Genomic DNA, 12,273 nt, shown 5'->3' with positions numbered 1-12,273 from the left:
AGGTCATTCATTCACATACTTGGTGATTGATGTCAAAAGACTCAAATTCCTGTGGGACTGAATTAAGCATCACTTCCTAGTCTCCTCTGTGCACCTCTCCCCAAACTGTCATTTATCATAAGGACTTTGGGTGTAACACAGGGTTCAAAGTGGATAGAGGGAGAAAAAGAAGAGAGGGAGAAGGAGAGAGAAAGAGAATGAAAGAAGTATAAGTAAAAAAGACAGACAGAAAGACACACAGAGACAGAGAGACAGACAGAAATAATGTACTACCTTTTCTAATACAGTCTTCAAAATTATACTGTCACTTCCACTATGCTTTCTTTGCTGAGACAGCAACAAGCCTTGCTAAAGTTCAAGGGGAGGAGGGACCATGGTTTGATTAGAATGTCAAAGTATTTGCAGTCATGTCTCAAAATGACCAAAATATAAGCTGTTGTGTTACCCAACAGAAGCCACTAAGCAACTAGGAAATTCATTATATATTGACATTAGAAACAGTAAAATCATAAAAATGTGTGAATTTAAATCTATACAACTACCAAAACATTTATTATGCATTGTAAAAATTTATCTATAGATATTTTAAACAAAATAGGTTTCCTATGAACAGGCCTCAAATTAATCATACGGCATAGAATACTGAGGTGATCAGAAGTGGCTCAATTCTTTCCCACTTATTCTACTGCACCACATACATATCTAGAAGAAAAATGGACATAGAACAACATATATAGCCTCGTATAAAATGAAGGAAGGGCATGGTGACTTATGCCTGTAATCCCAGGCATAAATCGTGGGAGGCCATGATAGGCAGATCACCTGGGTCAGAAGTTCAAGACCATCCTGGCCAACACTGGGAAACCTTGTATCCACTAAAAACACAAAAATTAGCCAGACATGGTGGCGTGTCCCTGTAATCCCAGCTGCTCTGAGGCTGAGGCATGATAATTGATTGAATTGGGGCAGCGGAATTTGCAGTGAAATGAGATTGTGCCCCTGCACTCCAGCCTGGGTGTTAAAGTGAGACTCTGTATAACAAAAAAAAAAAAAAAAGGAAGAATGTTTGCTGATTGTTAAAATCAGAGGGAATTCTGTGAATAGATGCTTGTAAGAGCTATGACAAAGTGACTTTTGGGAGGAAAACTAATGAGGCATAGTCCCTAGAAGTAGGGAACAAAATTTACTCTACAGAGTGGAGGGACTTCCTGTCAAAAAATAAATAAGGAGAAAAAAAATTGTGGAAGTAGAGATCTCCCTAGACTGCAGCAGAGAAAATTGACAAAAATGTGAAGGTATGCTCTTAAAATATGGAACATGAGGGATGTTGCAGAAAGCAACACCTGTTGAAGATTTCCTCAAGTAAACTACATGAGGAATTAAGCAGTCATACGCAATTGGAAGATTTGCACTCAAGGACTGTATATAGAGGAAACAATCAGAATAAAATTTTGATTTTCAGTTTTTATATTTTTTTCAGGCATTGCTCAGTCATTCAGGCTGGAGTGCAATGGTGTGATCACAGCTCACCTCAGCCTCAACCTACCAAGCTCAAGTTATTCTCTCAACTCAGCCCCCTGAGTAGCTGGGAACACAGGTGCATGTCACCACATCCAACTAATTTTTTATTTTTTGTAGTGATGAGCTCTCATTGTGTTGTCCGTGCCGATTTCAAACTCCTTGGCTCAAACAATCTTCTCATTTCAGCATTCCCAAGTGTTTAGATTACAGATGTGAACCACCGTACCTTTACAAAATGAGATTTTTAAATAAGCATGATTCAAATGTTCAGAAACAAAAGAGTCACTAACATAAAACAAGAATGGGATAAGGTGAGAAAGATGAATACAAAAATAATTAGATATTTTTTGAAATCAGAAATATGCTCCCTAATTATGTAAAATGTTGGTTGATTACATGAAATAAAGCGGAACTGAATGCTTGACTGGTACAGCCCCTAAGAAAAATTACTTAATGCTCTATAAATTGCCGGTAAAATGATTAAAATCTGAATGTGTTGCTTAACACCTTATGTTAAAAGTTTTCCTGATAAGTTTTTCTTCCAAAGCTCTCTTATTTCTAGTTGTTTTCTTGGTCTTAACTACCCATTGTATGCTTTGCTATTTATGACCTGATTCAATGTGATAGTCTCAATTTTTATTTCTTTCTGTCCTCCTCTTGCAACCTGCATGTCATTATTATTGATCAATACAACTGCAAAGTTCACCTTATCTGACTAAGGATTATTCATTAATTTATACTTGTTTATCTGATCCTTAGTAATTTCGTTTCTCTGCTGGTCACTCTGAGCCATGGTCATGATGCCTTAGGATTCTAGATCTCTAATGAATAACAAATTTATCCTTAATAAAGTCTCTATACTAAACAAGAATCTAATTTAAAAAATCACTTAAAAAATGAGTGCAGTACACGAACAAAATTCTGACTGGATCATAAACCCAAAACCTGATTAATCAGTTTAACAATTAGGTAGGGACTAACAATGAAATTAATGATACATTTTCATATATTTTGAATTGGTAAAAATTAATATCCATCATCAGTAAAGCACGAAATAATTGGCGACTGCAATGCAGGTTTGTTGGGAGCATGAATAGATTGATGACAGGTGAAAATGAAGGGTACATATGGACCCAACACAACAAAACTCCCCGCAACCAAGTCTGAGCTAGCAACGACTAAAATAAAAAATCCAACCTGCTAGTATTTCAATTCTTATTTATTATACATTGGAACATTAAGCAAGTAATCACCAGTTGAACTGTCGACCCACTGGGCCAACTCTAAGTTCACCTTTGTCAGAATCTCTATATGCTCCACTTTCAAAAATGTTATTTTCAAAAGAAAGTCATGCCTTCTACTTATTTAAATTTTACCAAGATTCAGTGCCCAAGGGTACAACTTTTAGAATTAGAACAAAAGGGAAATTTAAAATTTTATGCCACACCAGTTTTCAATTTATTGTCCCTCGGATGCAAGTATAGCTTTATGATACTGAATCAGGATCCTAAAGCATTCATCCTTTGCCAGCTAGTTGAACGTTAAGCTTGATCAATAGAGGGCACTAGAGCGACAGTGAGGTGGTTGATGCAGGAAGGCACATCCCTTCCAAGGACCCACTCTTTAGTTATTCAGTAATTTTTATGATTCACGTTGAAGTTTAAGAACATGTATGTTAAAGAATATACTTAAGAATACTAAAGAGTATACTTAAAGAATATAAGAAGAAAACTTCTTATTAGAAATTTCCAAACTTAGAAGTCAGACATTTCCAACTTGACAAGGTAAGGCCAAGAAGTAGTGAGATCTTATTGCAGGAAAGAAATCATGTAAGGTTATAATCTAAAGAGGCTGGACTAAACTTGCTGCATCATATCTATAATTCCTAACTAAAGAGAACTAGCCTCTTTTTTTATTGTGTGTATCACTATCCAATTAGTAATACATACATATTAGCACATATGTTTTATCTTTTAAGTAATTAGCACATTTGTCATCTTTTCTGAAATATTGCATTCTGCATAGAAATTAATTCAGAAAATCCTACAAAAACCATTTGTCAACATAGATTCAGCTTCATAGGTTATTTCAAGGTTAAATTTACAATTATTTTATTTTGGGGTTCAAGTTCATATCCCTGTCTTTAAGCAGCATATTCAAAATTTTTAAAAAGATTATCACAAAGATGAAGAATGTTAGATCAATTCAATCATTCTGCATGATTGATTAGAGTTTCTGGGTTTAAATTTTGTTAACTGCTGAGCTATTTAAAAGCTTGTAGAGGCCACGGCCTGAGTGCCGGCCCAAGGGGACAAGACCACCGCCCCGGTCAGCGGAATGAGGCGCTGAGGAGCCGAGACCCAGCAAGTCGGCGCCATGAACCTCCTGCCGTGTAACCTTCACGGCAATGGGCTGCTCTGCACCGGCTTCAACTAGGACCACGGGTGCTTTGCATGTGGGATGGAAAATGGATTCTGAGTCTATAACACCGATCCACTGAAAGAAAAGGAGAAACAAGAATTTCTAGGAATTGGTCATGACGAAATGTTATTTCGCTGCAACTATTTAGCTTTAGTTGGTGGTGGGAAAAAGCCGAAATACCCTCCCAACAAAGTAATGATCTGGGATGACTTAAAGAAGAAGACTGTTATTGGAACAGAATTTTCTACAGAAGTCAAGGCAGTCAAACTGCGGTGAGATAGAATTGTGGTGGTTTTGGACTCCATGATTAAGGTGTTCATATTCACACACAATCCCCATCAGTTGCACGTGTTTGAAACCTGCTATAACCCCAAAGGCCTCTGTGTCCTCTGTCCCAATAGTAGCAACTCCCTTCTGGCCTTCCTGGGCACGCACAAGGGCCATGTGCAGCTCATGGACCTGGCCAGCACGGAGAAGCCACCCGTGGACATTCCCGCACATGAGGGTGTCCTGAGCTGCATTGCACTCAACCTGCAAGGAACAAGAATTGCAACTGCATCTAAGAAAGGGACCCTTATAAGAATAGTTGATACTTCATAAGGGCATTTAATCCAGGAACTGCGAAGAGGATCTCAAGCAGCCAATATTTACTGCATTAACTTCAATCAGGATGCGTCCCTCATCTGCGTATCCAGCGACTCCGCACTGTAGGGCACGTTCGGAGCCAGATGTATGGCTGAATGCCCCACAGGGTCGTGGGGTGAGCCTTATGCTGTGCTGAGGCGCAGGATCCGAGAAATAAAGAGACAGGACACAGAAGTACAAAGAAAATGCAGCTGGGCTGGGGGGCTGGGGGGTGGGGGACTGGGGGGGTGGGGGTGGGGCACGCCACCTGTAAGTGGAGTAAGGCGAGACTGGCTGGCGATTGGCTGGCAAGGCACCTGGCAAGGCAGCAAAGCCCCGAATGTCCAGAAGCACGAGTATTTATTGTGTATAGGTTAGGGGGTAGGGCAGTGAGTGAAATCATCTTTAAGGATAGTGATAGGGTCCTGAGCAATAAAACATAGGATCCACCCCCATTAGGTCACCTAGGCCAGGAGGTGGACAGCTCGCAGTAAGGGATTCTCACGAAGGCAAGGGCCCCGTTCCCACAAAGGCAAGGGCCATGTGCAGTAAGGGGTCCACCCCCATTAGGTCACCGAGGCTTGAAGGTGGGCCATGTGAAGTGAAGAGGGTGCAGTGCGCGATACTTCTATCTATGGGAAACTACTTCTAAGAAGATTTATAGGAGGATGCTTAAATCACATAGCATGGACAGAGCTGTCAAGGTTACCGCCACCTTCTGGCAGCTTCCAATGGCTTTTATGGAAAGATGCTTTTCAAGCAGCACAGTAGCAAGAGCTGATAAAGTTCACAGTCACCAAGGTGGATTGCCGTTCTGAGGGTAGCTTTCCACAAGAACTGGAACAAGGTCCTACAACTCTTTTATCAGGAGGAGTAGCTCTCTCACCCCAAGCCTGCCATACAGCGGGTATCTTTATGATACTGAACGCTGCCGCCTGGTCCATGGATTCTTGTCCTGGTATAACTAACTGCCTTCCCTTAAACCATGCTCTGCACTGTGTCTGCTCTAGGCATTCCTCTGACTATAAGCTGCTTATTCCTTAATTCATGCTCTGTACTGTGTCCGCTCTAGGCATTCCTCCAATTATGAACTAAGATATAATTATAGGTACATATGTAGGGAAATACTCTTTAGGCACTCATACTATCAACTATTAATGATTATATAGCGAGGATTATAAAAAGGGAGACTTCAAGTCTTATTTCTATAACCTAATATATGATTATGTAAAGGATATATAAAAGGAAATAGCTGAGTAGTAACACTATAAAGTGAGATATTCCTCAAACCCTAACTGTGCCAGGGTTCTGCTTAGCTCTCATTCCTTGGTGCCTATATGGAGGGTTACCCACATGGCACAGTGCACATTTTTTTTATATTGCATTTTAGGTTTGGGGGTACATGTGAAAAACATGCAAGATTGTTGCATAGGTACACACATGGCAGTGTGGTTTGCTGCCTTCCTTCCCCTCACCTGTATCTGTCATTTCTCCCCATACTATCTTTTCCCACCTCCCCGTCCCTACCCCATTTCCCCCCAATGGACCCCAGCGTGTAGTGCTCCCCTCCCTGTAACCATGTGTTCTCATTGTTCAACACCCACCTATGAGTGAGAACATGCGGTGTTTGATTTTCTGCTCTTGTCACAGTGCATATTTTTGCAGCTGAAGATCCAAAAAGGAATAAACAGTCCAGTTTGGCCTCAGCGAGTTTCCTTCCAAAATACTTCAGCCCCAAATGGAGTTTCTCCAAGTTTCAGGTTCCCTCAGGCTCTCCGTGCATTTGTGTCTTTGGAACAAAGTCAAATACCGCCATTGCAATTTGTGCAGAGGGCAGCTACTACAAATTCCTGTTCCACCCCAAAGAGGAGTGCATCTGAGACGTCTACGCGCAGTTTCTAGAAATGACCGATGACAAGCTGTGACTCCCGGCCGGGAGCGCCACAGCACCCACCACCTGTCACCTTCAGGCTCTTGGGGCTGGTGCCAGCGCCCCAGGGGCCTCCTGGGCCACGGGCTGGAGGGGCTGCCCAGGGACTCGGTCTTGAAGCCATACGTGGTTGTCTGCTTTCCCGAGGACTCCGATTTCCAGTATTAAAGAGAGAATCATCATCAAGGCGCCATAGGTGCTCAGTGGCTGTTCCCCTGAGTTCAGCTGCGACGTTCGCTTCAGCAGCTCCACTGCATCCTCACCTGACAGGGGCTCCACACAGACCTGGGGACTGGGCCGAGGGTGGACAAGTTCAAGTGTGTTTTTGCAACAGATTCCATCATTCTGAGTCTGCTGTGGGGAAGTGAACACATGTGTAAATGTAAGTTCTTACATTATCAGCAGATTTAAATACAACACCAGAAGCTTGCCTTAGAAAAGAAGAATTCCTTCTCCCGTCGGACATGAAGAAAAGTGACCTGTAGAGAGAACACAGTGCGAATGTTTCCCTCGTGTGAACCCAGCCCGTGGTCTTCTCCCTGCCCGCAGCGTGGGCATCTGTGGCTGTGTGTGGCATCCCTGTCTCTATTGGGGCCATTAGAACAAGACAAACACCAGTCCCACCCTAGAAGCCGAGCAGTCAGTCCTGGGGCGCGTGTGGGATGGGGACTCCGCGGGGTGTCCTGATTACATTCTGAGTGAAATCTCAGTTTCCCAGTTACGTGTAGGGAACAGTGTGATGACCGGACTTTGAACTTTCGTTATGGGGGAAAGCATCCTTGAACTTTGGGGTCATCTGCCAGAGCAGGGTCTGGGAGCGCCCACTGCAGTTCCCGCTGCTGTGGTCTGGTCTCTGAGCCCCACCATCTCCCCTCCCCTCATTTATAAGAATAGCCACGTACTAGCATTTTGGGAAGGAAAGGCACAGACCTTCTTTTTAACATCTGGTAACTGAAACAGGTTATGGGGTCTACATTGTCCGCTACTTGGGGTACATGTTTACTTTTCTTAAATTCCCTTTAAAGAAACTTTATTTTACTGTTTTGATTTCAGATTGCAAACATATAAAATCTGCACAGCAGCAAGTTCTCGGTTTTGCTGGTTGCTTTACCGTTACTGTCATGTAATCAACTAACTTTGTATGTGGATTTTGATATAAAGTATGCATGTTACTTTTATGTGTATTAAATCATGAAGTTCAATTTTGCACACCTATTTGTACTGTTTCTTTTAAATAAAAGTGACTAATTTTGTTGTTAAAAAAAGCTTGTAGAATCAATCGCAAAGAAGCAGACACATCACATTATTGCACCTTGATAATTCAATATATTATGGAATTTTTAAAACTCTCTGTCAAGTATACCTTCATGTTCACATATTTTCCTAAATATATGTGTACATATCACTTTATGTAAAAAGACTTCTCAAGAGTAAAACAAGTGAAAGCATTATTTTATCACTCATGAATAGAAGTAGATTTGTGTATCTAGATATATGGTCTTAGAATTTCAAAGAAGATCTATTTTCAGATATACTTTATTAGGAAAGTATATTCTGATACATTTTCAGAAGATAATTCATTAAAAAAATAAAAACAGAATGGAAATTAGCTTTTGTAGTACATGTAGTACAAAATGTAGTACATTTTGTAGTTCACTATTGCCTTAGACTAATATTTATCTATAAGGTTTCTGCTCTTTTTAAAAAGACATTGCTATAATTAAAGAGCACGAATGCATTACTTTTTTTCCTTTTTGCACTGTGTTATTTTTTTCTTTCTAGTGCCATGACGGTATGTTCAAAGTTTAATAAAGTAAAATATTCAGTGTATATTTCTTTTCTAGACATTATAATAATTTAATACCAATTGTTGCTAAAAATATTTGTCTCACAGAAAAAAGTACTATCATCGACTTTTTCATGTGTTAGAAATGATCGTTATGACTGTCTTCCATTCAACTGTTCAGGCACATCTCTCGTTAGACCGAAGAACTACTCTTAAGTTGGTTTCTTTCTTCTCTGTTACTTGCTTTGCAAACCTTTTCCTGAGACTAAAGGCTATAATGACCAATATATATATATATATATATATATATATATATATATATATATATATATTTTTTTTTTTTTTTTTTTTTTTTTTTTGAGACGGAGTTTCGCTCTTGTTACCCAGGCTGGAGTGCAATGGTGTGACCTCGGCTCACCGCAACCTCTGCCTCCTGGGTTCAGGCAATTCTCCTGCCTCAGCCTCCTGAGTAGCTGGGATTACAGGCACATACCACCACGCCCAGCTAATTTTTTTGTATTTTTAGTAGAGACAGGGTTTCACCATGTAGACCAAGATGGTCTCGACCTCTTGACCTCGTGATCCACCCTCCTCAGCCTCCCAAAGTGCTGGGATTACAGGCTTAAGCCACCATACCCGGTCTAATGACCAATATTTAAAAGTAAGATTTGGAGAGCTTTTGTCATTTATTATGCTTTCTTCAACATAGGCTTTACAAATTATTGCACAGAATATCTGGCTCTTTATTCCATCTATAATTTATTTTTTCATGTTGTGAGGGGATAATAAGTAAAATGACTATATACATTTCTGGGCTGTATATCCTCAGTATTACATGCATTAAAGAAGTCAGAAATATCTTACTTGACGAGGTAAGGCCAAGAAATATTGCAGGAGAGAAATTATGTAACATTATAATCTAGAGAGACTGGACTAAATTTGCTGGACCATATCTATAATTCCCAACTAAATGGAACTAGCCTCTTCTTTTATTTTGTGTATTACTATCCAGTTACAATGAATCATTACTAAAATAAAAATAGTAACTCAAGCATATTCAAGGCCTCATGTGGATAACATCTTTAGTCTTTCTAATCAAAGATTTTACAAGGTTGCATAGTTTTGTATAGGAAATCAGTTACAACCATCTATAATATTGAAACAAGGAACATTTTCATTAAGAAATATTTTGTATTTCATGAGGGATTTGAATTTTAAAATCCCATGTAACACAGAAGACTTGCATAAACACCATGCTATGACTTGGCCAAATTTAGCTTAGCTTATATGTGCACTAGGTCATGAATTTGTCTTTAAATGTCACCCAAGCTTCCAAGGTGAGCCTTTGCTCAAAAGAATGTGATCCTGCCAAACTGCAAAATACCCTGTGTATCCCACCTTGCCTAACAATTATCATTTCCTACTTAGTTTTTATGTAATTTTCCTCTTCCATATAATCCACTGGTTCCTTTTTGTTTTTCTCATTTTTATTCATATCAGTTTTCTCATCAAAAGCCTCAGCTACCTCTTTCTTAGAGTTGAGCTCAGTTTATACTGTAGCCTTTATCTCCTACTTCAGTAGTCAGAATAAAATCTGTCTTGACATTTTTAAAAAGGATCTTGCTCTGTTTTTCTTTAACAGGGACACATGCAATCCATATCATTGTATTTATTTATATAGAAAAGGTTTCTTTGCCTATGTAACAAACCTGTGTATCCTACACATATACCTCTGAAATTACAATAAATGCTGAAATACAAAAATAAAATAAAATATAAATAAAAAAGAGGTTTCTAAAAATGCACAGTAGAAATATATCATTTTTGACCTTCTCAAATGAACAGCCTGAGTTTCCAGTGAATCTCATTTTTTTCAGTTTAGAAATATACATAAGCAAGCATGAAAATGGAATTATTTTAGGTTTTCTGAAACTAAAATAGTATATTACTTAATGTTTAACAAGGAATAAAATATTTGAATAAATCAGGAAGGCAAAAGTCTTGTGGAATATAACAGAGAATTTTGCCACATCTTGATGTATATGGTGGCATTAAATGGCATAACGTTCCCCATCATTTCTGCCTGCCTTAGATCTCAATCAGTGCTACTCTTTTTTTCTTTATTGTTTTAACAAACTTTTGATAACCAAACAAGCAACATATTATGAAAAAGAGAGTAAAAATTGACTCACAAGCCAGCACAACCAGAGAGCAGTACTGGATCTAAGTGAAGTTGTTGGCAGGTGGCAGCAAGTAGTTGGCTCCTTTGTGGCACATGATGAACTTGACACAGAAGACTTTTTGGTCCATGGACTTCGTAGGCTGATCATAGTAAATGATTGATAACCATATAACATTCTCTTTACACTTAAAGGAAAATAAAATAAACTTACATAATTAACTAGAAAAGATAAATATGTGAAAATTTTGTGTAGATGTTAAAAATGAATATAAAAACAAAAGTGAATGAAAAATTAAATATTTTATTTTATGGTGGTTATAGAGATTTTGATTTATGGGTTAGAATTTGTTGTATGCATATGATTTAAAGATATGAAAAGAGAATTTAAGAGAGAACAAGTATTTCTAGGCTAGAAACTAAAATTAGTTAAATCCAAAGGGTAAAAAAAAAAAATCATTTGAGAGTACAGAGGTTGAATTAATCATTAATGAAATTGTAATGAACCAGCTATACAAGTTTCAAAATAATATTAAAGTCTGGAGATAGGAGATAAACCTATGGCAATGTTAAGGTACATGTCAGGGGAAAGCTTATAAGAAGTGGCATTGATAATTGAAGTGATCTAGATGAGGGACATGTTTATTTGCTTCATTATGGTAGTCTTTCTACTAAGTATTTGTATCCCATAATATCACTTTACATACCTTCAATAAACAAAATCAAATTTATTTAAAGACTAACATCTGATGAGATCTCATCCTAAAAGGCCTTCATAACTGTGCTGAAAGTTAGTCAGTGCTATAATAATATTCATCCTTCTTTTCTTCAACTTTGTTCTCAATCTTCCTTATAATCCTTCTGTTACCACCTTCAGCAATTCCTCTTATTGCACTTTTTGGCTATTTTAAATCATATGCACTATCCTAAAACCTCTGACAAATGTTTTATCTAAAACCACCAAAAAACGTATTGTTGTACAATGGTTTATTAATGATTGTCTTTATGCATTACCAAAAAGAAAAAAAGAAGCCACAATGTACTCACCATTGTGTTCATGTTCAAAGTCACTGCCGGCTCCTTGGCTTTCATGTGAGAATTTATCAATACATGCTATGTGGTTAAAAACAGTTGCATTCATGAAGAGTCATTAATGATTGCCTTTAATTCAGTGAGGAAATCTGTGGTTGACATTATTACTGAGTCCACTCTAACAGCCTCCCCTTTAGCCTTCATGTGAACAAATTTATAGGGTTGAGTTTACCCTCAGGTAAACTCATTTTGTCATTTGGGCCAGGTGAAAATGTTAAATTTTTTAGCACCTCACCCATTTCCTTTTGACAAAAACTAAAATTATTAATAGTCTATGTGTTAAACATTTTATTACTTTGACCTGTGTATAACACCAGCTTTCTGCTATGGGACCACTAGACATATCTCTAGGTAGAGGTGGGGTTGGTTCCTGAGACATTGTTACTTTATTGCAATCTTTTAGAATTGATGTAGTATCCTACACAGTTGAGTACCTTACCTTAGATGTCTCAGAGTACTAATGTTTGATTTTCACCGTGGTTGAGAAGGGCCACTCTCATGTATCCTCAATGCCTGTATTTGCAGGGTGACGGTGGACAGCCATGGCTGTATCAGCTCTGAGACACAGAGACTGTGCTGGAGGCAGTAGGGCTAATGGCCCTGTGGAGGCCCCTTCACTGAAAGACATTCCTCCTCTCCTGACTGCCATACTTTCCTATCTCCTGTTCCTCTTGATGTCATTCCTTACTCCAATAGAGTTTTGCATCCACATACTTCCTT

General features: G+C 38.7%; 1 pseudogene; it reads left to right on the top strand.

Annotated features, from left to right (window-relative positions):
- Nucleotides 1-3,897: 3,897 nt before the first annotated feature.
- Nucleotides 3,898-6,515, top strand: LOC101030539 (WD repeat domain phosphoinositide-interacting protein 3-like; annotated as a pseudogene).
- Nucleotides 6,516-12,273: the final 5,758 nt, after the last annotated feature.

This window comes from Saimiri boliviensis, chromosome 3, assembly GCF_048565385.1.
Source record: "Saimiri boliviensis isolate mSaiBol1 chromosome 3, mSaiBol1.pri, whole genome shotgun sequence".
NCBI classification, from domain to species: Eukaryota; Metazoa; Chordata; class Mammalia; order Primates; family Cebidae; genus Saimiri; species Saimiri boliviensis.
Note: the sequence above shows the minus strand (reverse complement) of the source record. Positions and strands in the feature narration are given on the sequence as shown.